Source organism: Culex quinquefasciatus, chromosome 3 (genome assembly GCF_015732765.1).
Source record: "Culex quinquefasciatus strain JHB chromosome 3, VPISU_Cqui_1.0_pri_paternal, whole genome shotgun sequence".
Lineage (NCBI taxonomy): Eukaryota > Metazoa > Arthropoda > Insecta > Diptera > Culicidae > Culex > Culex quinquefasciatus.
In genome coordinates this window covers 122,707,176-122,731,304 of record NC_051863.1, presented here as the reverse complement: position 1 = coordinate 122,731,304, position 24,129 = coordinate 122,707,176, and the positions used below count along the sequence as shown (strand labels likewise).

The 24,129-nt window shown below is 37.4% G+C and overlaps 1 protein-coding gene across 5 annotated transcripts in view; it reads right to left on the bottom strand.

Annotated features, from left to right (window-relative positions):
- The window catches only part of LOC6043373 (amphiphysin), a 120,002-nt gene that overhangs the window by 41,676 nt on the left and 54,197 nt on the right, over positions 1-24,129 (bottom strand). The window contains exon 1 of one of the 5 annotated variants that reach the window (XM_038259278.1): positions 8,999-9,109. The exons of the other annotated variants lie outside the window; for them this stretch is intronic. The gene's annotated coding sequence lies outside the window, so the exon portion shown is untranslated. Of the gene's footprint in view, positions 1-8,998; positions 9,110-24,129 lie in introns of those variants that run through there. 5 annotated transcript variants of the gene reach the window in all.

The window sequence follows — 24,129 nt, the reverse complement described above, 5'->3', positions numbered from 1 at the left end:
GTTGATCTGAACGAAAAAAACGAAACTATTGGCACTACGCCCCCCGGGGCATGGCCTTCCTCTAACGTGGGATTTCTGCTCCAGCGCCTCTGACGAGACAGGAGAAACCGGGACCGACGTTTTACTTCACCATCCGATAGAAGCTCAGTGGATAAGGCGGGAATCGAACCCGCGTCTCATAGCATCATCGGGATCGGCAGCCGAAGCCGCTACCCCTGCGCCACGAGACCCACCCCCGAGATCTGAACAAAACCTTGAAATTGATTTTGAAATTTTGCAAAAATGTTGCATCGTTCGAAAGAAATCGACAAATTAGCAAAAGCTCGGTCAAAAATTTTTTTCCCATTCTGGAAATTTTTGAAAAGTTGGCTTTCACCATCACCATTTTTTTTACCGTGTATAATTTTTTATCAGTGTAGTCCATACCTACAACTTTGCCTTTGCGATCAAAAAATTCCTTCATAAGATACAGATTTTTGAATTTTCACATATCATTTTTATATGGGCAGCTGCCAAATTTGTATGGAAAATTATATGAACGAAATAATGATGCAAAATGGCTTCTTTGGGCATACCGAAGGCACCAAAAAAATTTCAGCTGGATAAAAAAATACAAATAAAACGAATGACCGAAATCTCAGAGAATTGCTCACTTATAGAATGGCGATTTTTTGCTACACTCAAAGTTGAGCAACATTTTTGCATTAAAAAAACAAATTAAAAATGTTTTAAATTATCACTCGACTAATAGAAAAAAAAAACAATAAAAAAAATTGAGAAATGTCTGCTAAGTCACCATACAACCGTCATCGTCGAAAAAAACACGCAATCGTCACCTCAAGCAAGTATTTGACCTGGCCTGTCGGCATACTGGAGAAGCCTCAAAACGGCACTACCGAACGCGTCAGTCTCTCACTGTCAAGGCTGCCAGTATTGTTTATGAAGAGTGGGAATCCAACGAACAAAAAAAGAAAGAAATAAACCACAAACACTGGAAAACACACGTACAACAGTGCGCTTGTTTATTTTGCGTTTTTTTTTCGTTCTTCAGTTGTTTCGTGCAAGCTACGAAAGTGTGAGGGTAATTAAATCACGCCGAGCTGTTTTGGCTGCGTATGTTGTTGTACGTGAATACGTATGTCTTTGGTGGTGTGTATGTGTATAGGTGTGATAAATGCACCGGAGACATGCAACAGCTAAAGTTGAGCTCCGGAATATCGCTTGGGAAGTGATAGTGGGTGGGTAAAAGAAAAAAAAGCTTAGTAAAGGTGTGTGTGGTTCCCACGCTTGACAACCGCACTTGAAACTGATTCATTTGAATAGCTGAAGGTGGTCTACATTCAGGAGATCGACCTTCACGTTACTGTGTTGCAATTTATTAGAGATTTTCAATTGAAACAGCTGTTACACTCTATTTGCACGGAATTGAAATACTGATAATTCGGATTATTCAAATAATAAAAACAAAACAAACAATATGCTCAACAACCTTGCATCCAATTTAATAACAACAACTTGTTAGATCAATCTATTTATTCATAAGAAACACAATTAAATAACACTGTGCCGTCAGAGACAACTTTCAACAAGTCCACCGTTAAAAAACTTCCCAAGGTTGCCAAAACAAACGAAAAAAAAAACCGGCTTAAACCCACGGGGAGAAAGTTGCCCGTGCGCGTTCCATATTTATCAAAACATATTACACGTTGAGTGATATTTACACATTCCAAGCCGCCGAGCTCTTCCTCTAGCCAGAGCGCAACTAAAGTAGCAAGTTTACGGCAAAGGGTCACATATTTCTCCTGTGGCATCTGCCTGCCCGAAAGTGGCAACAAACGGCCGCGCGCGCGGTCATTATCCAAACGGAAGGTCACCGGTGGCATCAGCTAACGGAGGTTGGGCCACCGGGCACGTCCAATCCGACGCCGAGAGTGCCATAAAGTACGCATTTTCACTCTCGCAGGGATCAACAGTTTAGTAAATATAAATAAATGGTTATTTTTGTTTCTGTCTTTTTGTCCTTTTCCAACACAAACACAAAACAGAGGCACTCTCTCGAGAAAAGGCCGTTGAAAAAGTTCCCTCTCTATAAGCTTTTATTTTATCTTCTTACTGCTGCTGCTACTATCATACAGTCATTATCGTTAAGGTTGAATTAGCAAGTTTATAAAAACGGGGTTTTAACGAAGAAGCGAAGGGCCGAGATTTTCCCCTGATGGAAGTGAATCTTTTAGAAGACTATTCGATACCCATTAATTGATAATCAATATTGCATTCCATTTAGTCGACCATCCACGGATTTTTTTATAAGCATAGCTAAGCCTTGCATTGAAATAACGTTTAACTTGAAGATAACAATTTCCTAATGACTACTTTTCCTTTAATTTTCCAATTATGGAAAAATATGGAATGTCTGCACACAGCAAAAAATTGTGTAAATTTGGAAGGTGTAATTTTAGATGGTTGAATATTACCTCTTTTATGATGTAATTTTACCTCAATTTAGACTGAAAAAGTAACATTACACCAGAATAGTGGTAAAATTACACATTTTTTCTGACATAAAAGATTTACCCTTTCTAAGATGTAATATTACCATGATTTTTTTTTCTTATGATGGAGATCACCTTACTGGATGACAGGCTATAAAATCACTCGAAAAATGAACTTCTCAATTTGACCTCCTAGACCCACCTTCATTTATACATATCGTCTCAGAATCTCGAGCTGAGCAAATGTCTGTGCGTGTGTAGTCCGTGCACCAATTCGATTATTTTCGGACTGACTGAACCGATCAGGCCGTTTTGGTCTCATTCGATCTGTTTTGGAGTCCCATAAGACCCTAGTTAATATTATGAAGTTTAGAAAAAGACTTCAAAAGTCATGTTGAAAAAACAGTTTTGAGTTAAGTACGGAAGATTGTAAAAAGAATGTTTTTTTGTTAGAACATTAGTTACATATTTTTAGAAAGGTATTTAAAAGACCTTTCTAATGAGCTTAAAACATCGAAGATCTGACATCAAAAGTTATAAGCACTTGAGTGTTATTTCACTTTATAGAATGCCGGATCTCAGATATTTTAATGTAAATATTGTCCGGATCTGTCATGCGACCAATCGTTCTCAGATTCAGGCTCAGATCTCATGAAAGATTTATGAATGATTCAATTCTGCATTCATTATATGAATATGAAGAAGGTACCAACAACGTAAAGGTGAATCAAGTGGAGTTTTTCAATAATTTTTCAATGAAAAATAAGTTTTTTTTTTCGGAATTCTGAAAACGCCATCGAATCGGACGACCAATTTAACATAAAAGTTCCTTTGACACCAAATTTCCAAACCATCACTATTTCAGGATGCAAATTATTGAAAAACACGTCTTTTTTCGAATGCTCAAAAATGGCGTCGTAACGCCCCTCCGTCACGAGATATCGATAAATGGAGCTTTATTTTTTAAATGATTTAGCAATATTGTTTGAACATGATCTCAGAGTTGATGCAACGATTTTTCATGACAGGGTTGCAAGATTTTTAATGTTTTTTGATTTACATCAAAAAGGCCTTTAAATACTATGTAAAAAAGTAAAGTAAGTCACTTTTTATTTTATTAAACCAGAGCTAAATTTTTAAAAGAAGAAGAAAAATAGAGTTGAATCCCTAAAACACCAACTTTCTAAGTTATTTTTATTGCTTTAGGGAACTTTTTTCTTTAAGGCTAGCGGCATTTGAAAAAAAAACTGTCAAAACAAAACTGCCATCCAAAAATCACGTGGACACTTTTTTGGAAATGTCATACAGAACCCCTCTGATTAGTGTGGTGCTTTTCGGGACGCGCAGTTCTGTTTTTTTAACTTCTTATTTTTTCATTGTTTTTTTTTCACTCGCGTTCGTTGGCCGATGAGTTTTTTTGTGTTGTTCTGTTTTTATAGTTTTTTTTTATAAAAACGTACCTATTTTTTTGAGACTAGCTAGTCGTATTGCTGGATTAAGCCCTTTCTATATCATCGATGATTGGAAGGCACGCCGTCGAATATTTTTTAAAGCTTATGATATAAAATCATTTCAATAAATGAAGCCCTTCCTACGTCACCGTTGATCGGAAGGCACGCCGACGGAGAATTTCTGGAGAATCGCGGTCGAATTAATACTATATTTAAATCCTTAGATAGCTATCTTTCCGCAGTCGGCTGCCTAAGATTTTTAAAATTTCAACCGATAAACAAATTGCTTATGGTCGCATCACCTACCGCAGTGAATCCTGACCTCATACCCATCTTACTAACCCCTCAAAACTCATGTGATACTTTGTCGGAGACGCAGCTGATTTAGCGGTCCCATCACTCAAGTATCGGCTAACATTCCCATCCACTTCCCCGTGTCTTACCTCTGGTCGTGGCCGGCGTCGGTATTGATCAGCATGATAGGGACCTTTGAAAATTGCGAAGGGGTGATGATTGGTTCCTACTTTTCATCTGTGGTCCACGGAGCAATGTTTGGGGGTACTAGTCAATAACGAAGTAGCAGCTACGGGTAGACACCAATGCTATGCTATGCTATGCTAATTTCATACAGAACCCCTCTCTTGTGAACAATTTGTCGTACAAAAAAAAACTTTGGAATAAAAATCTATCTGTAACTATTGTAAAGTTTTCTAGTTATTTTGAAAACTAGATTTTTGAAATTTCTAAATTAATCCGAACATTTCAAAATGATCAAAATGAGTTTGTTAATCCCTTTTAAAAAGTCACTCTTGTGTTAAAATATTTCGAAATTATGTCACTAAAATGTACCGAAAATTTAAAAAAAAATTATTTTTAAATTATAAAAAAATTCGAACCAATTCGTTTTGAAGACATTGTGTTTTAAATAAGGTTTTTAACATAGCTTTCTAAAAAGCCAAAACGTTAATAGGCCAAAGGTTCAAGAGTCGCTATAGATCGTTTAATTTGATGAAAAAAATGTTTTCAGGCATAAACAAGTTGTTTTTCATAAAATTTTACATAAGATTCTCACACTTAATAATAATCCGACATATTTAACACCACTTTTTCGAGGAATTTTGATTTTTTTGCTTTTCCCCATACCAAGCTTCCCTGCACCGTGCGGTACACGCGGTTCACTTGTCCCTCGGGTTTGCTTTGCGCCTGCTTTGTTCGGTTTACACCCGTACCCGACTCTCTCGAGCCGAGGGTATTTTGGTTCAACGTACCAGCGCACCACGACACTCTCGGTTCGTCGCCTCGGTTGTGTGTCTGGCACTCACCCGAGGCATGAACCCAGCGTATAAACCAAGGTGCTTCACTCGGCACGAGCCGAGGTACGTGCCGTGGTACGCGCTGGCGGTACAAACCGGTTTCAATACCACGGCGCGTACCACGGCACGCTGGGTTCATGCCTCGGGTGAGTGCCAGACACACAGCCGAGGCGACGAACCGAGAGTGTCGTGGTGCGCTGGTACGATGAACCAAAATACCAACACACAATGGGTTCAGGCTCGTGCCGAAGCTAGAAAACCAAACCCGCGGTGTGCGTTGGCACTGGCGCATGGGAAGCTTGCCCCATACATTTTTGCAAATTTTCCCAAACAAACTCAAAGTGACCCTAAACCTTAACCGATTTGGCTCAAAATTGGCTCAGTTACTTATTTTTACCTAAAGAATCAAGCAAGAATCAAGAAGGATATTTTACAAATTCAAATAATTCAAGATCCTAGTAAATCTTTCCCAGTTCCTGAGGGGAACACCCTTGAAGATTATCGGGACCGGCATTTACAAAGCGGATTCAGTGGCAGTTTCATTCTCAACTTAATGTTAACATGTTAAGGGGTTACATACATGTAGAAAATCACAAAATTTCATTTTACAGAAAATTTATTAAATCCACATCAAATATGGTTTTCAATCACTCCTGAATGTTTCATGAAGATATTTCATGATTTAACTGAGTTAGAGACGATTTAAGCTCAGAATTTTACCATGCGCAAAGCCAACTGTCTAACTTTCTGAGCGTTTTTCTCTGAACACCATCAAGTTATCTCCACGATATCTCGAGATGGGATGGATCAAATTGGCTGAAATTGTGGGTGAAGACTCTCAAGACATGTCCCGTGTGCATGACGAAGCCCGATTTTGAAATTTTGAATTTTCAAAAAATACAAAAATCAAAAACTGGCGATTTTTTATATGAAAAACAGAAAAATATTTTTATCTTTTTTATAAATAAACTTTTTGAAAATCGGCCTTCGTCATGCACACGGGACCCGTTTGATGAGTCTTCACCAAAATTTTGAGCCGATTTGGTCGAAGCAATGTTGAGATATCGTGGCACCCGTTTTCTAAAACTGCTAAATTCAAATAGCTATATCTCGGCAATGATACAACCAAATGTCTTCAAATTTGTTTTGTTAATAGATGAAAATGTATATTTTAATGCCCCGAAAACAGATTTTGAAAAAGTTTAATTGTGTGCTCAAACCAACCCTCTGGCACCACTGTAAATGGCTAGAACGTTTGACAGTTACCAAAACCTCGAAGAGCCCACGTAGTAGTATTAGTGAAGAGCCCACGTTGTTTATCGTGGGCTCTTCACTAATACTGCTGCGTGGGTTCTGTGAGTGTAGCAGTATTGATGTTGTCTGTTTGTTTACACCAAATCTTCAAGAAACATCACTTTTTGTGTGTGCAAATCTGTTACGAAATAAGGTGAGAACTGTTGCTTCCGATTGACCGGGAACATTTGCCGGATAGTACTGGACCGGGGACTGGCCAAGTCCCACTGTAGATCCTTCCGAACAACTCGCTGCAATCTCCGGCAGGGATCAACCGACCAAGTGCAGAAACATCCGTGATTCCGGTGATTGTGGCGGAGCTGGTATTTCCGAGCATCCTTCGATAACCTTCTCCGAGGACTGGCCCACTCCCGCTGTCGACTCGCACAGGGAATCGAAGGAATCGCGAGCTTGTGTAGAATCCGACCTTTTGTGGAATCACAAGAAGTTCATCGCGAAGTGGTTGCTAACTTGCAAAACTGTCTTTATCGCAATTTCGCGGGGCATTTATCCATAGTCTCTGGCGGATACGGTCCTTCGGGAACTTGTGTTTGGAAATCCGTCCCGTGTCGTTATTTTTTCATGGAAATCATTTCAACATTATGAAATTATGCCTTTTTTTACCATGCAGTTTGTTTATTTTCAAATTTTGACAGCAAATGCGTTCTTCATCTTCTTTGTTGTCTTCATGTTCGCGTTGGACATTTAGGTTTCATAAACATGGCCGTCGTGACAGAGGGCTGGCTCAAACCAACCTCTGACATTTTTGCCGATTTACATGTATGTTACCCCTTAAGGTTAATGTTAACATTCCATAGGTCGCCTCCCTAAGGTGTCGTGATAAGGTCCAGTTTGTGACGATACACTACCTTCCCTTTACTAAGCAATTGATTCCAGAAGGGAAAAGATCACCAGTTGTGTTGGTCCGAGCCGGGATTTGAACCCCGATCTACCGCTTACGAGGCGGAAGCGTTACCACTGGGCTACGTGGCTCGGTCAAGATCCTAGACCAGAATATAAAACTGGGACATATTTCCATAAATTTATTCTTATTTTGAAAATGTTTGACGGCAGGATTAATGTAATAAAATAGTTTGCAATAATGTTTGTTTAAAAATTTGGAAAGTTGGGCTTTTCATTTGACTTGTAATAACTTACAAATTCGATCAAGGATCATATAATTTACATAGGGATAAAGTTACCCTTTATAGAGTTAGGCCCAATTTGCTTCACAAAGAAAGTGCACCGGGCATGTTTCCCAAGCAATTAACGAATGATTTCCGCAAACGGCACATTAACCTTATTGATACAAATTGCTCAGCATAATCTGTGCAGACCCAATCACATAGCGCGCTGTAGTTGCCCCGTCATGAATCGCTGCTTTTTGTATATCGATTCATGACAAAGCATTTTGCACATTTGCATGATAAACATATGGTTGTTGGTGCCATTTTGTTCACCAATATCCACATCTCCCTTTACCTACTACAATGTTCCGTATCTTTCCGGTCGTCGGAGAAGGCCTTCAAAAAGCCCCTGCTGCTTCGCCGATTTCTGGAGAAAGTCCTCTTTCGCGGTGTGGTGTCACCGCGGGAAAGGTAATCCTCAGGTGGCCGCTTCGAAATCCGCTGAACTCATCTCACAAGATGGAAGTTCCACTCCACGTCCACATGTATATGAAATGCATACGGACTTAATCGCTGCGGCCTTTCTCCCCGTTGCCGTTGTGGCGTCTTATCTTGCATGCAACGACACACGTCATACAAATGTTCGTGTCAAAGCAGATTATATTAAAACATTTGTTATTGTTTACTTCTCGGGCTTTGTTTCATGTTTATTTAAAAAAAAAAAACTTGAAATTTTCCACGTGCGACAAGAAGGTACAACGTTGACATCTTGATGCTAAAGATCATTTGAAAACCTTACGGAACGATGCGACAAAACAGGTTTCCCTCCATGACCACGTGGCCTTTCACAAAAAGTTCGGTTTTGTTTACAAACGCTACGGCGGAACCCCGACCCGATGAGGGATTGGCTCTCTTTTGTTGAAATGCCGCCGGGTCGTCACTTGCTGGTATATTTGCACCACGGTTGCAGCGCGCGCGGTCATTGACTTAATTAGATTTGGCCGGAACGGAAGAGAAACTCTGGACGGTTGTTTTGGTTTCGTCGGGTTGACCTGTTTTGAATTTTGACAACTGTCACCATAGTTTTGATATTTTTAGAAACATGCTGTGCGATATTATTGTCTTTGTCATTCGAGTCATGCCAAAAACATAACCAACTGTATTTTTTGTTTCGAAAATTGTACAGCTTCTTCAAAAAATTCATTTGTTTATTTCTGGTGAGAACACACGCAACCAAGGTCACTATACAAAGGTTGGTGACATTTTGTTATTGTTTTGTTTGACAACAGACTGGCAAAAAGTGTAAACATAACCAAACTTACGATGAAACTGTAACCAAATTTTGACTTGTGCTACAAACGTCACCCTTTCACACGTTCCAACCATTCAATTTTGGGGATCTCCGTTCCACAACGCGTTTCGAATGGGGTTTACCTGTAACGAAAGCAAAACAAACAAAACGCTGATTAGTGATCGATTGGGCGGGTGGTAATTTGGCGGGTGATGTTGATGGGCTGCTGCTGCTATAAATTATGGTTTGAGGCGCTTTGCGCGTAAAAAATCGCGCGTGAAGCGAATTGTTAAAACAGATGATCAGGGTACCAAAACAAAGCAGAACAGGTTTGAATGTTTGAGGGGGGTGATGAAAGAGAGATGGGAATTTTGTGATGATAGAGAAAGTTTTTGCAAGATTTGTGAGATTTTGAACACATTTTTGAAGTTTTTATTTGCTTCTATTTTTTTTACCAATTTAAAAAAATATTCCCAGGTCGATTTGATCGTCTTTTCTTATAAGTATAAAAAAAACTCTTCTTCTTTTTTCTTAGTTTTTAGTGGTTTTCATGCATTCATTTTGTCTTGTTAAGTAGCTATTACACTATGGCAAACAAACAAACAAACTCGCACTGTTTGACAGTTTGCCAGTTTGTTTAGATTTGTTTGTACAAACGTCAGCCTGCATAGGGGAAATTCTCTGATTTTCACTATTTAAACAATTTATTTTGTAAAATTTTGTATAGAAAGTTGCTTGCTCACTTCCTATTCTGGAGTTTTTTTTAAAGGTCCAATAAACCAAATTTCCAGTTTTTGCTTTTTGGGTGTTTTTGAAACCGCTTTGAGTCAGGGGTATTAAAAAACACCCAAAAAGCAAAAACTGAATATTTGGTTTATTGGATCTTTTCAAAAAAAAAAAAAACTCCAGTATTGAAATATTTATCATTCGATTTCAGTTGAAATCGCGTTCTATGAGCTGTAATTGAACGTCAAAGTGCTGACATGGAACATTGGAGGCACGCTGGAATTAGATGCTGTTCCCCTAAATTTTGGCAAACTTTCAAACGCGAAAAAATGTGAGTTTGTTTCTTTGCGATAGTGTAATGGCTCCTTAAGTTTTACATAGATTTTTAGTCATTTGACCGATAAAAACGTTTACTTTAATTTATTTTTTGAAGATAAATTATCACCGAGCTGAGATTTGTTTATACAATTTTCGTTTTCAAAAACAGTTTTCAGATCCATAATTTATCAACTGACGAACTTTTTGAAACTGTTTGTTCTACTTTCCATGTTTAAGCATTTAACAACTGTAGATGATTAAACTCTTTTCCAAAGAAATTATAGATTTTTTTTTCAAAACAAGGCGAGATTAAAGAGCTAATACAAACACTTTTTTTTTTGAACATTTTCAAATGCTAAGCCTGATCGTAAAAAATATTTATTTTTTATTTTTTAAATTGCTTGACACAAGGATGTAGCATAGCATAGCATTGGTGTCTACCCGTAGCTGCTACTTCGTTATTGACCAGGACCCCTAAACATTGCTCCGTGGACCACAGATGAAAAGTAGGAACCAATCATCACCCCTTCGCAATTTTCAAAGGTCCCTATCGTGCTGATCAATACCGACGCCGGCCACGACCAGTGGTAAGACACGGGAAGTGGATGGGAATGTTAGCCGATACTTGAGTGATGGGACCGCCAAATCGACTGCGTCTCCGACAAAGTATCACATGAGTTTTGAGGGGTTAGTAAGATGGGTATGAGGTCAGGATTCACTGTGGTAGGTGATGCGACCATGAGCAATTTGTTTATCGGTTGAAATTTTAAAAATCTTAGGCAGCCGGCTGCGGAAAGATACCTATCTAGGGATTTAAATATAGTATTAATTCGACCGCGATTCTCCAGAAATTCTCCGTCGGCGTGCCTTCCGATCAACGGTGATGTAGGAAGGGCTTCATTCATTAAAATTATTTTATATCATAAGCCTTAAAACATATCCGTCGACGTGCCTTCCGATCTTCGATGATATGGAAAGGACTTAATCCAGCAATACGACTTGCTTGTCTCAAAAACAAATATCGGATCGTTTCTATCGAAAACTATATAAAGAGAACAAAAATAAAATTCATCGGCCAACGAACGCGCGAACAAAAATAAATGAAAAAGAAGAAGAAGAAATCCAATCACCCCATGTACACAAATAGCGACACAAAAGAGACGGAAAAAAACGAAAAAGAAAAAAAAACAGGACTGCGCGTCCACACAGGCACCGCACTACTGATGCCATTATTTAATTATAATGACCAATCACCCCATGCACTCGAACAGCGACACAAAAGAGACGGAAAATAGCACGACAAAACAGGACTGAGCGTCCACACCGGCACCGCACTACTGATGCCATTATTTAATTATGATGACCAATCACCCCATGCACTCGAACAGCGACACAAAAGAGACGGAAAATAGCACGAAAAAACAGGACTGAGCGTCCACACCGGCACCGCACTACTGATGCCATTATTTAATTATAATGACCAATCACCCCATGCACTCGAACAGCAACACAAAAGAGACGGAAAATAGCACGAAAAAACAGGACTGAGCGTCCACACCGGCACCGCACTACTGATGCCATTATTTAATTATGATGACCAATCACCCCATGCACTCGAACAGCGACACAAAAGAGACGGAAAATAACACGAAAAACAGGACTGAGCGTCCACACAGGCACCGCACTACTCAATTGCTTGACACAAGGATGTATAGAATAATCAGAGACTCTCTACTCTCTGGTATAATTCCATAAAAAAATTAAAAGTAGAATAACACAACAAGAAAAAATTGTGGTCCAGCTGCGTGTAAAATAAATGTTGCATTACTTTATTAAATTGTATGTAATAACACCCTGAAATATGTAGCCCTTGAATATGGGAAGCCTACTTGACCGAAATGTCAAGCTCATAAATGCGTTTATCCTTTCCATTCTTCATCAGTCTGATGGCCGAGCTAGTTAAAGCATCAGTCCTAACTGTTGGTGCTGGGTTTGAATCCCGTCGGATGCAACATTTTGTATGCGTTTACAAAATTTTTACATGCAGTGTGTAATATTCAGTGTCTTTTTTCACAAAGGTGATGTGCATGCTATTGCATGAGATTTTATCATTGAAGTTTTTTAGCAGTGTACACAAACAAATAAATTACCACCCAATCCATCGAAATCTGGCAAAAACCATCTTCAATCGACTCGCAGTGACGAATGTATCCGTCCCGGTTTCATCACGATCCGGCACGAGCAGTTTGATTTCCCAGCATGGATTACAAAACCCAAGTCAGATATGCCATTTAATCGATGAGTGATGGCTGACAAATTGCACCACACACACACACTTACAGACTTTTCGATTGTTTTCCAAGTGTAGCAACAAAAACAGCAACACAAAAACGAAAAATTATCGAACGGTCCGTTGCGGTTCTTACAGATGGGCCATGATCGGCTCTGTCACGGATCGTCTGGTCTGAGCCGGTGTAAACTGTGTTCTGAGTCAATGGCGTAGTTGTTGCCCAAGAGTGCTGCTACAACGAGATGTATCTCGTGCTCTCTAGATAAGGGGAAGGGTACCTATTTTCAAACTTTAAGTATCTATTTTCGACTGTTTAAACAAAGTAGGTTGCTTTCCCCTATAAAACAGACTCCGCCAGAAAGGGAGAAAAGTCAAATAGAAGTTCTTTATAAATAGACGACCAACGACGGAACCAACCATGTGTTGAGTAATCACACCAGGTTAATTGAGTGAGGTTAGGGAGTGAGCTGTGTTGTGAGACATCAAGGCCATCGGGGCCGGTTTGTCTCAGCCGGGCTCAGCGGGGTTAGTATCATTCCCTAGATGCGGCGAGACGTGATTAACGTGTTCGCACATGTAGATTCTTTTCGCAATAATTACTTCAATTGGCGCTGAACTTTGACGGGGGGTATCGTGAGCAATTGTTTTCAATTAGTGCTGAATTTTGAATCCCTAGGAAACTTCTTTTCGCGGTGACTTGAAAAGTCATCGACGTTTCCCCTCATTGAATTCCTAACAGTCAACATTACCTTGTACGACGACGTGAAATGCAAATTGATGAACCGTGCACAAAATGTCATGTAATGTTATTAAATTATTTATCGATTTTCTCCTGTTGCATATTTATTGTTGGTGCTGCTGCTCCGTTGCATCGGCGAAGGTATGAAGAAGGAGTGTTCACAGCAGCACCCACAACCGAACCTAGCAAAGCGTCGAACAGTGTGAGAAATTCTTTTTAAATCTTTGCAGTGAAGTTTAGTCCAACTTTTAGCATCGTAGCTCGGGTGGCACGTCGACGAGTAGTCTCATTTCAATTTGAGATTAGTTCACAAATGAAGTTCTATAAAAAAATGAGATAATCTCACAGTGCAACGACTTTCCGCCGATATTGTGTACCGCATTTTTGCATCTCATTTCGTAAAGGTGATAGAAAGGTGGCGGCAGTCACTCACACAAGGTTACGCCACCCCCTCAGTTTACCCGCAGCGTTGAGGTTGATTCAACTGTGACGTCTGGGTCATTTCTATCGGGTATGATAGCGCTGTATGGACCTGATGATGATGATGACCGGTCGTCGACGCATACCCAGACGAATAAAATAGTGTGTACTTAGAATGTACGCATACATTAGGGGCGAACGTGCTATTATTCTTGCTTGTGATTTGCATGTAGATGTACGTAATCGCGGATCTTGCCGGGGATAATTTACTGCTTATGTGTGTTCGTCACACTTAAACTTCAGGGTGAAGTTGTGTAAGTATTTTAGTGCGTTACTATTGTAAGATTATGCGACAAAGGCATCCAGTGGTGGTTGGAGCCTTCCTCATATTGATATGTTATTTTACCCCAAATATATGGCACGACAGTGTTGCCAAAACATCAAACATCTACAAACAAAACAGTAACTCTACAAACAGATTTTTAAATTTTTCATTTTTTTTTATGAGAGAAGTTTTGATTCCATATTTCAAGTCTAAATAAGTCTTGATATCACGTTGCAGTGCTGCCAGATCTTCAAAATTTATAGCTGATTGTAATCGGCTCTTAGATGCAAAATCAGATTTAAAATCAAAACTTACTTTACAGAAGTTTGCATCAAGGCGAAGCACGAAATAAAACCACCTAAAGTTTGATTTTTACAAAATCTTGTTTTAGGGGTTACATACATGTAAATCGACAGAAAATTCAGAGGCTGGTGTGAGCACAAACTGAATTTTAGTTGAAATCTGTTTTCAGGGAATTAAAATATACATTTTCATCTATTATCAAAACAATTTTGAAGACATTTGGTTGTATCATTGCCAAGATGTAGCTATTTGAAGTTAGCAGTTTCAAAAAACGGGTGCCACGATATCTCAACCCTGCCTTGACCAAATCGGCTCAAAATTTTGCTGAAGACTCTTTAAACCGGTCTTGTGTGCATGACGAAGGCCGATTTTCAAAAAACTATATTTTTGTGTTTTTTATATAAAAAACCGTCAGTTTTTGATTTTTGTATTTTTTTAAAAAGCCACATTTCAAAATCGGGCTTTGTCATGCACACGGGATAGTTCTTGAGAGTCTCCACCCCGATTTTCAGCCAATTTGGTTCATCCCATCTCGAGACATCGTGGCACCCGTAAATCAACTCGGTGTTTCGAGAAAAACGCTCAGAAAATTTGACAGTCCGCTTTGCGCACAGCAAAATGTTGAGCTGAAAATCGTCTCTAACTCAGTTTAATCATGTAATATTTTCATGAATTTCATCTTGGATTAAAAAAATGTAAATCACTTTAGCGTAGTCTAGGGGTCATACTTAAGCTCGATAATAAAAAAAATAGGCAGCGAAAAAAAAATAGTTATTCGATTATCCGAAGGTTCGATTAACCAAAGTGAAATTTTTCCGAGGCCTTCGGCCTAAAATAGATGCAAAATTTCGAATCGTTTGATACCCATATTGCGAATTATAAAAAAAAGTGAGTATTTTCGAGAAAATACGGTATTTTATGAAAATTTAAGTGTTTTATTCAATAAACTCTAAAACAGTGAAATCGTTTGATACCCATATTTCAAATTATAAAAATTTGAGTACTTTAAAAAAGGACGGTATTTTGTGATTATTTTTTATTATTTATGCTTTGAAGGTTACCTTATTATCAATAAATATTTACTAAGAGAATGCTTTAAAATTGGACATAATTTGGTTGGTTTTACTCAATTTTAGAAATATATTAATTACAAGCCTTACCCGACAAACTTCGTCTTGTCTCCTTTTTTGTATTTTGACGTTTTTAGCTTTTTGCTTACACAGCAAAAAATAATGTAAAAATGGAAGGTTGAAAACAGAATGTTGAAAAATAGAATGATGAATTTTACCTCTATAATTGTTGAATAACGAATTTTTTTTGTCAAACAGGTTTCACACAAAAAATGTGTAATATTACTTAATTTTTGATGAATATTCAACATTATTTTTGCTACTCGCATACTTGAGTAATATTCATCAAATTTAGGTACAATATTCAATCATCTTTTGACTCAGGGACTTTGACAACTGTCAAACGCAACGTTTTGAAAAGTGGTTGGCAGAAGCCTGTCGGATCGTGATTCAATCGTTGCGTGTCCGGGAGTTTTGGTCGCTCGTGCGTCAAACAATCGTTGCAGATTCTGTGCAGTCATCGTTGTGTGTTTTGGTGAGTTTGTGTTGGTGCTTCTTCCGGACTGTTTTGGAAGAATAGTCCGGGTGTTGTTCAGACATTTATTTAAGTTGAACAAAAGTTGTCCAAGATCTGGCGTTCCTTCTAACCTTTAAGTAATATTTGCTAAAAAACCAACCCGAGTTCTTAGAGTGATCAAGCACAAAGTACCCTGAAAGTCATGAAAAAAATATTCGTTTGAATCAAATGTTTTATTTACGTTCTCTGAAATAGATGACAGTTCAATACCTATCCTTCCACTTTCTGAGCCACAAATTACACATTTTTGAATGCAATAATACACGTTCTTTAGTAAAATTCAACATTTTTGTGGTAAATTTCACCATTTATTTTTAGGTAAATTTCACCATTATTTGAGGTAAATTTCATCATTTTCTGATGAAAATTCTTCATTTTCTGAGGTAAAACTTATCATTTTTTGGCCACAATATCTGTCACCATTTCCTGATGAATATTACCATCATTTTTTTTCTTTGTATTCAGACTCATGTGATCAAAATTTGATCTAACTTTCTCCGTACAATTTGCCGATGCTCCCGAATCGGTTCCAGAGTGGCCAAATTTGTCACTTTTTGGCGTAAGAACCTTCCTTGGACTTATACGAACCCAACGCAACAAAGAGCACCTCGATCCGATGCTCCGTATCGAACTGATTCGCGTTCGAACAAAACCCTCGATTTTTATATATATATAGATAAGTTATCATCCGCTATCTTCGATAAAATTATCGCCGATATAATTATCGGAATAAAGATAACGATAAGTCCCAACGATAACGATAACCATCATCGTTACACAGAAAAAAAAATTAATTTTGGAACGTTGAAAATTTGGTAGATTGAATATTACCTCTTTTTTTGAGTAATATTACATAAAAAATGTGAAAAAATGTGAACCTGATGAATATTCATCAAAAACTGATGAAAATTCATCATTTTCTGGGGTAAAATTAATCATTTTTTAAGACACAAAATCTGTCACCATTTCCTGATGAATATTACCATCATTTTTTTTTCTGTGTATCGTTAGACGATAATTCTGTCGATTAACAACCTTGCAAAACGTAAAAAAGCCTGATTTCTGGGACTTGATGTCAAATTTCTAAGTAGTTAGAACAATTATTAGATATGAAGTGTTGTCATAAGTTTTCCAAACTCTTTCCAAGAATGCCAGAACTTCAAAGGGAATGTATTTAAAATTCCTTTCTTATAATATAAATATTGTTGACGATAGTTGTGGTGCTTTTTACTTTTGAGATGGTTCTTCAAGGTTTAATATTGTTCTAGTAGTCATTCACATCAAAATTCTAAACAATCTGGTATTGCAAAATTCTGTAAATTTCATTGAAGTTATGTGATAATGACATATATAAGATTTTACGAAAAAGTACAAGCTCTTTTTCAACATAAAATTAGTTTTATTACGACTTTTTCGGTGTAAAAAAAAACTTGTACCTGAATAACAAATGCCATCCGTCCAAATCACGCGATTCTAATGGGCCCCTAATCACTGAACCCCACCGGTGATTTATTGCGGTTTCGTTAGTGCTAATATTGTAACGTAAATGCCTCACCAGGAGCGAAGAGGGTGATCCACAGTGAAACTCACCAAAAACCTACAAATCAATGAATACACTACAAGCAACCTTCCACACGTGACTGGGGTCACGTGTTTTGCTGCGAAAAGCTCAACAAGTTTTTCCTTCCCATCGTGTGCTTCGGGGGGGTACTTTTCCAGTTGGCACATAGTGCGGTCGTTTCAACGACAACGACTATGATGAACTTTCTGGCTACGCAGCGAAGCGTGTCATGTTTCACTTTCCGATCCCCAACTTTTGGCTCGTTAACTTTTATAGGTTAGCAGCTTTGTTGGTGCACGGAAAAATCTTCTTTGAACTGACGTGAATTTGATTTCATGGAGTCGTGACTTTGTCACAGTGTTAAACTGATATTAAATGGCAAAACACCACGAGATATTCTCAGGTGTTACTCGTGTTTGGGGCCTTACGTTTCATCTGTCATATTCATGTTTTAATGGTTTGATATTCACGGTTACGTTACGTTTTGTCGAGAATGATTTTTCCGTGCAGCAATAACTTCTTGATTTCAGCTATTCTGCGAAATAGTCGTGTCGATGTCTTCTTGGGGAGTCACGTGTTGACAGTCTTTGACGTGATGCTCCTGCGGCCAAGGTTCGTGGTCATTTCTGGCAGATTATATCACCCATTAAGCAGATACATCTTCGTTGCGGTTGCCCCATCAAAGCATCCACCAAATCCGTCGAATTGAACTCCCACGCCGCGTCGGACTCAGAGCATGACAAAACAAATCAAAATGGACAAAATATGACAAACCACATGGTCACCAAACGTCGTCGACGTCGTCGTCATGAACAACTCGGCTCAAACTCAGATGATCTCTCGCTATAAGCCGGGCGCAGTCACATCTAGCCTCGATCTAGCGCTAATTATCACCTGACCAAGTGAGCGATCACCTGACCTAGCATCGTGCGAAAAGATGCTTGATTCTCCACCACCGTTTCCAGCATACCTGAGGGTCATCCGACCTCCCAGACGCGGGGGCGAGCGAGATCAGCTGGTACAACGCGGTTGGTTACCTGTACTCCGTAACTGAGCGGGAGAGAGAGACTGTATCATGACGGTGGTGTCGTGCTAGCTTGTCACATTTCAAGAAGAAACTCTTGTTAAGGTTTTTGTTTTTAAAAATTTGGACTTTTAAAACCGTGAGTAAGTTTTTCAAAATTCTGGAAACATAACGACCAGAATGTTAACTCCACACACAGTACTCTGGCGCTTGGCCGAGCTTGGAGCTTAGCTGCTAGTGAGCTGAGATTATGTGAGACGATCCTAGGGTTTTCAAGGGGGAAGGGGGATGTTAGAGGTATAGAAAGAGCTACACAAAAAAGCACACACAACAGCTGGTTACGTAAAAGTTTGACCGGCCAGCCAGCACCGTTTGCCGTCGTCATAATCTCCACGGGACCAGAACTTGCTACTGCTGTCGGGGTTATATCGCAGTCAGAATGTGATTGAGGGGGCACGTGGGGACTAAACTTTTATTTTCAGCAAGGGGGGAGTTTATAGATGACAAAATAAAAATGACCACGCTGACGGTGGTGTCAAGTATACAGTTTTTTATACGTAATGTTTTTTCTCGTTTTAAGATTAATTTAATTTCATTAAATGCTGCAAAACTAGAACAATTTACCAATTTTTGTTCAAATTCAAATATTTTTCACATCTTCTTATTTCAATATGGTTAAAAAATTGAAAAAAAAAACAATTATACCGTCCACTGAGGAGAATAAGGAAAAGCGTTTTTTCTTAAAGCTTCATAATGGTAAATAGTTGAGCTAATTTTGTTGTTCAGTGACTGTTCTAACCTAAACCAATCAAAACAATAAAACTCCTTGCCCTGATATACAGTGTAAACTAACAGGATATCGTTTCAATAAAATTACAATTACAATTACAATTAGAGCAGTTCTCTAGGATTTCGGTCATTCGATTTTTTTTTGTATTTTTTAATCCGACTGAAATTTTTTTGGTGCCTTCGGTATGCCTAAAGAAGCCATTTTGCATCATTAGTTTGTCCATAAAATTTTCCATACAAATTTGGCAGCTGTCCATACAAAAATGATGTATGAAAATTAAAAAATCTGTATCTTTTGAAGGAATTTTTTGATCGATTTGGTGTCTTCGGCAAAGTTGTAGGTATGTATACAGACTACACTGAAAAAAATGGTACACTGTAAAAAAAATTGGTGATTTTTTTATTTAACTTTTTATCACTAAAACTTGATTTGCAAAAAACACTATTTTTAATTTTTTTTTTATTTTTTGAAATGTTTTAGAGAACATAAAATGCCAACTTTTCAGAAATTTCCAGGTTGTGCAAAAAATCTTTGATCGAGTTATGAATTTTTTGATCAATACTGATTTTTTCCAAAAAATCGAAATATTGGTCGCAAAAAAATTTCAACTTCATTTTTCGATGTAAAATCAAATTTGCAATCAAAAAGTACTACAGTGAAATTTTGAAAAAGTGCACCGTTTTCAAGTTATAGCCATTTTTAGGTAACTTTTTTGAAAATAGTCGCAGTTTTTCATTTTTTTTAAATAGTGCACATGTTTGCACACTTTTGGAGAAAATATTTTTGAAAAGCTGAGAAAATTCTCTATATTTTGCATTTGTTGATACGACCTTTAGTTGCTGAGATATTGCATGTTTTCTAAGTCTCACCCAAACAACCCACCATTTTTTATTGTCGATATCTCAGCAAATAATGGTCCGATTTTCAATGTTAATATATGAAACAATTGTGAAATTTTCCGATCTTATCGAAAACAATATTTTCAAAATTTTCAAATCAAGACTAACATTTCAAAAGGGCCAAACATTCAATATTACGCCCTTTTAAAATGTTAGTCTTGGTTAAAAAAAAACATCAATTTTCCTGTTTTTAAACCTTTGCATTGTAATATCTCAGCAACTGAAGGTCGTATCAACAAAGTCCGAAAAAGCAAAATATAGAGAATTTTCTCAGCTTTTCAAAAATATTTTTTCCAAGAGTGTGCAAACATGTACACTATTTTAAAAAAATGAAAAACTGCGACAATTTTCAAAAAGTTACCTAAAAATGGATTTATCTTGAAAACGGTGCACTTTATCAAAATTTCACTGTACTGCCCCTGATCGCATAAATGTCCCATATGCATTTTCCTCAATTTCGAGTTATTGATGCAGTTTGGTTCAAAATTGTGTGCTCTTTCAAAAGAGCCTATAACATCCAGTACTTTGTTCTAGAAATCAGGAGGAAATCCAGTTTTTTCGTGAAAAATTAACACGTAGCCTTATGTATCGGACAAACTTCAACTGCGTTTTCCTCAGCTTGCTGTTTTTGCATATGGGACATTTATGCGAACATGGGCAGTGTAGTACTTTTTGTTTGCAAATTTGATTTTACATCGAAAAATGAAGTTGATATTTTTTTGCGACCAATATTTCGCTTTTGAAAAAATCAGTATTGATTCAAAAATTCATAACTCGATCAAAGATTTTTTGCACAACCTGGAAATTTCTGAAAAGTTGGCATTTTATGTCCTCTAAAACATATAAAAAAAAAATAAAAATAGTGTTTTTTTGCAAATCAAGTTTTAGTGATAAAAAGTTAAATAAAAAAATCACCAATTTTTTTTACAGTGTATCATTTTTTTTTCAGTGTAGTCTGTATCCATTCCTACAACTTTGCCGAAGACACCAAATCGATCAAAAATTTCCTTCAAAAGATACAGATTTTTGAATTTTCATACATCATTTTTGTATGGACAGCTGCCAAATTTGTATCGAAAATTTTATGGACAAACTAATGATGCAAAATGGCTTCTTTAGGCATACCGAAGGCACCAAAAAAATTTCAGTCGGATTAAAAAATACAAAAAAAAAATCGAATGACCGAAATCCTAGAGAACTGCTCATTATACAATAATATGTCTAAAATAGCTGTCTCAATTCGCCCCATCATTATTGAAATGAGTATTTACAGCTTTGCCCTAAATTTGTACTAGAGTTATTTTTATGTGAAATATTCTGATTTTTAAAAACTTATTTTCAGGGATGGGCAAACATGAGCACTATGTGTCATTTTATCAAAAAATCTCAAAAGTTCTTTTGGAGTGCAAATTCGATTTTACATTTAAAAAAGTTATATTTTTTGTCCACATTGAACCATACCTTTGACACATTTTGTCCCCTACAACATATCCAAAATAAAGAAAAGTCAAAAATAGTGTTTTTGTGCAATTCACTTTTAAGTGACAAAAATTTAATTTAAAAACCAGCAAAAAAAAAAAAAATAGTGCCGTAAACCGGGGTTGGATTTCAATTTATTTTTAAAACATTATTCAAACCGCAAGATTTGTCTCAACATTTATATTATTGCAACACAATGTCCATGTACTTTTAAATTCTTTTTAAATAACACTTACAACTTGTAATTTAAAAACCTATTTTAACTATGTAAAATTCTCCACATAAACCGATAATAAAGTTCGTTTTCCGATTTGAATTCATTTTCATTGAGAAAAACATGAAAAATTGAGAGTTTAAAATAATCTTTTTATCAATGATTTTAAAGTTATAGTTTACTAACTCTAGAAACTGGTTAAAAACTTCTTTTTGAGGTTCTTTGGACACTTTTTTGCCAAGCTCAGTACTGCCCATAATTGAAAATTCGGCTATTATGCCAAATCAAGTATTCCGAGAAAAACGCGTTTTAGTGTTTGTCACAAAATCTCTTTCAAGGCAATTTCCCATAAGAGTGGCATATTAGCCGTTTGGTTTTTCGCATCGGCAGCCAAGTCTAAACACTATTTCACTAAAATTCAAGTTCCAGAAGATGCGTTGGAACATCCTCTACCACCTGGTGCTAATATCTCGTTTTTGCCAAAAGTGGATATTAGCCGTTTTTTCAATGGTGGACAGAGTATTACTCCATACCCTTTGGATTTTATTCATAATTTATTTTTTTTGCAGATTTTTCAATTAAATTACAATTTTGCCGAAGACACCATATCATGAAATCAAATTCGCTAAATAAAGATTTTTGAATATTTACATGGCATTTTGGTAGGGACAGCTGTCAAATCTGTGCGGAGAACTGTATGGACGAACCAATGACAAGCAATATCTTCTATGGTCACAGGAAAGGTACCCACAAGGTTTCAGGCAAAAAAAAAATGCAAAAAATAGTCGAAGGCTGAAATCGCAAAGAATTATTGCTCTAAAATATTCCATTGAAAAGGCAAATATACCGAGATTTAAAAAAAACTTGAGTTTCTTCAAAATGAAAACTAAATTTTGCAAGAATACGTTTTGTTGTTTGGCCATGCGCGGTCAAACTATATCAACTTCAACGAATCATCTCCGCGGTTAACTTTACGCAGTAGGCCAGGCCGCTTTAACGTATGTGATGCTAAGCCTTCATCAACCTAATGCATTCTCCAGAATGCCTCTCGAACGACAGGATTCGATAGGTTAGATTGAATAAGATAAGATTAGAAAACTACATTTTGAAGGAATAAAAGACGATTTAAAAAAAGAAATAGCTTTTCAATAGGACGAAATCTTAATTGTATACAAGCAGCCCATCTCACTCACATACATAACGTGAACTGTCACTTGAGCAAAAGGGATAGACTGTTTGTATACAATCAAGGTTTCGTCCTATTGAAAAGTTGCTACGGAAAAAGGCTATTGCATTTCAATAACCATTTTCAATAAAAAAAATAACTGTGTGTAGATTGCTTTTCAATGTTTGATAAAATATTATTATTATTTATTACCTTTTTTGAAAGAAATAGTGAGTATTAAAAAAATATTAATGATTTTTTCGTGCTTTCTGAATTAAAACTACATTAGCCATATTTTTAAGTGATCTGGAAATTTAAACAGGGTGTGGGAGCACAAAACTTTTAAGATTATTCTCAGTAGACAAATGAGTCGGATCTAGCGTGGTTGCCTATCACCCCAGTTTGCATGGGTTCAATCCCGGTAATTTTGCATTTTTCGAGACGAGATTTTTTGACCACGCCTCCTGTCGGATGGCGAAGTAAATGTTGGTCGTCTAAGGTCCTAACCTAGAAGTTAGGTCATTAGGAGTCTTCTTCCTGGAATAGTTATAAACCTGCACGGAGAAAAAAGAGTTCCCAGAATCGTGAACAAGCGTTCATGAAAATGGGAATCACGAACAAAGTGTTCAAATTTCATGGTGCGTTTTTCAAAATCGTACCATGGAATTTGAACACTTTGTTCAAGGTTTCCATTTTCATGAACGATTTTGGGAACTCTTTATTCTCCGTGTGCTTGGATAGAATCAATATTGTTCGAATTGCGTGGTGGATGGGAGTTAGGTGTCAAAAGATATTAGGGTTGCCTTCGAACATCTAGATTTGAAAAGAAATCTTGCAGTAAGACCGCCAAGCCCATTCTGTAAACCAAACAGTTTGATTTTTGGCAAATGAGTCCTAAAAATTGGCGCTATCAGTACCCAAAAAATAATTACCAACCAAGGTTTATCATCACTTCCCGCCAAAAACACCCTTATTTAGTCATCAAACCTGCTAAATGGCACATCATATGCGCACTCAACATTGTCAACAAGAGTAAAACAGCGGGGAAAAAGTGCAAAAACCTTATTCTGTTACGACACCTTTTCGCGCTCTACAAGTCGTTCCTTTTCCTTCCACACATCCGCCATTTCTTCGCCCTCCCGATCCGTATGGGTCGCTCACTCTAGCGAAAATTCCTCCGCTTATTGAAATTCATGCCATTACCCTGGAGCCGGGCACGTGCTCAGGGAAACGACTCATGCCACCGGCCGGCCATTCATTCG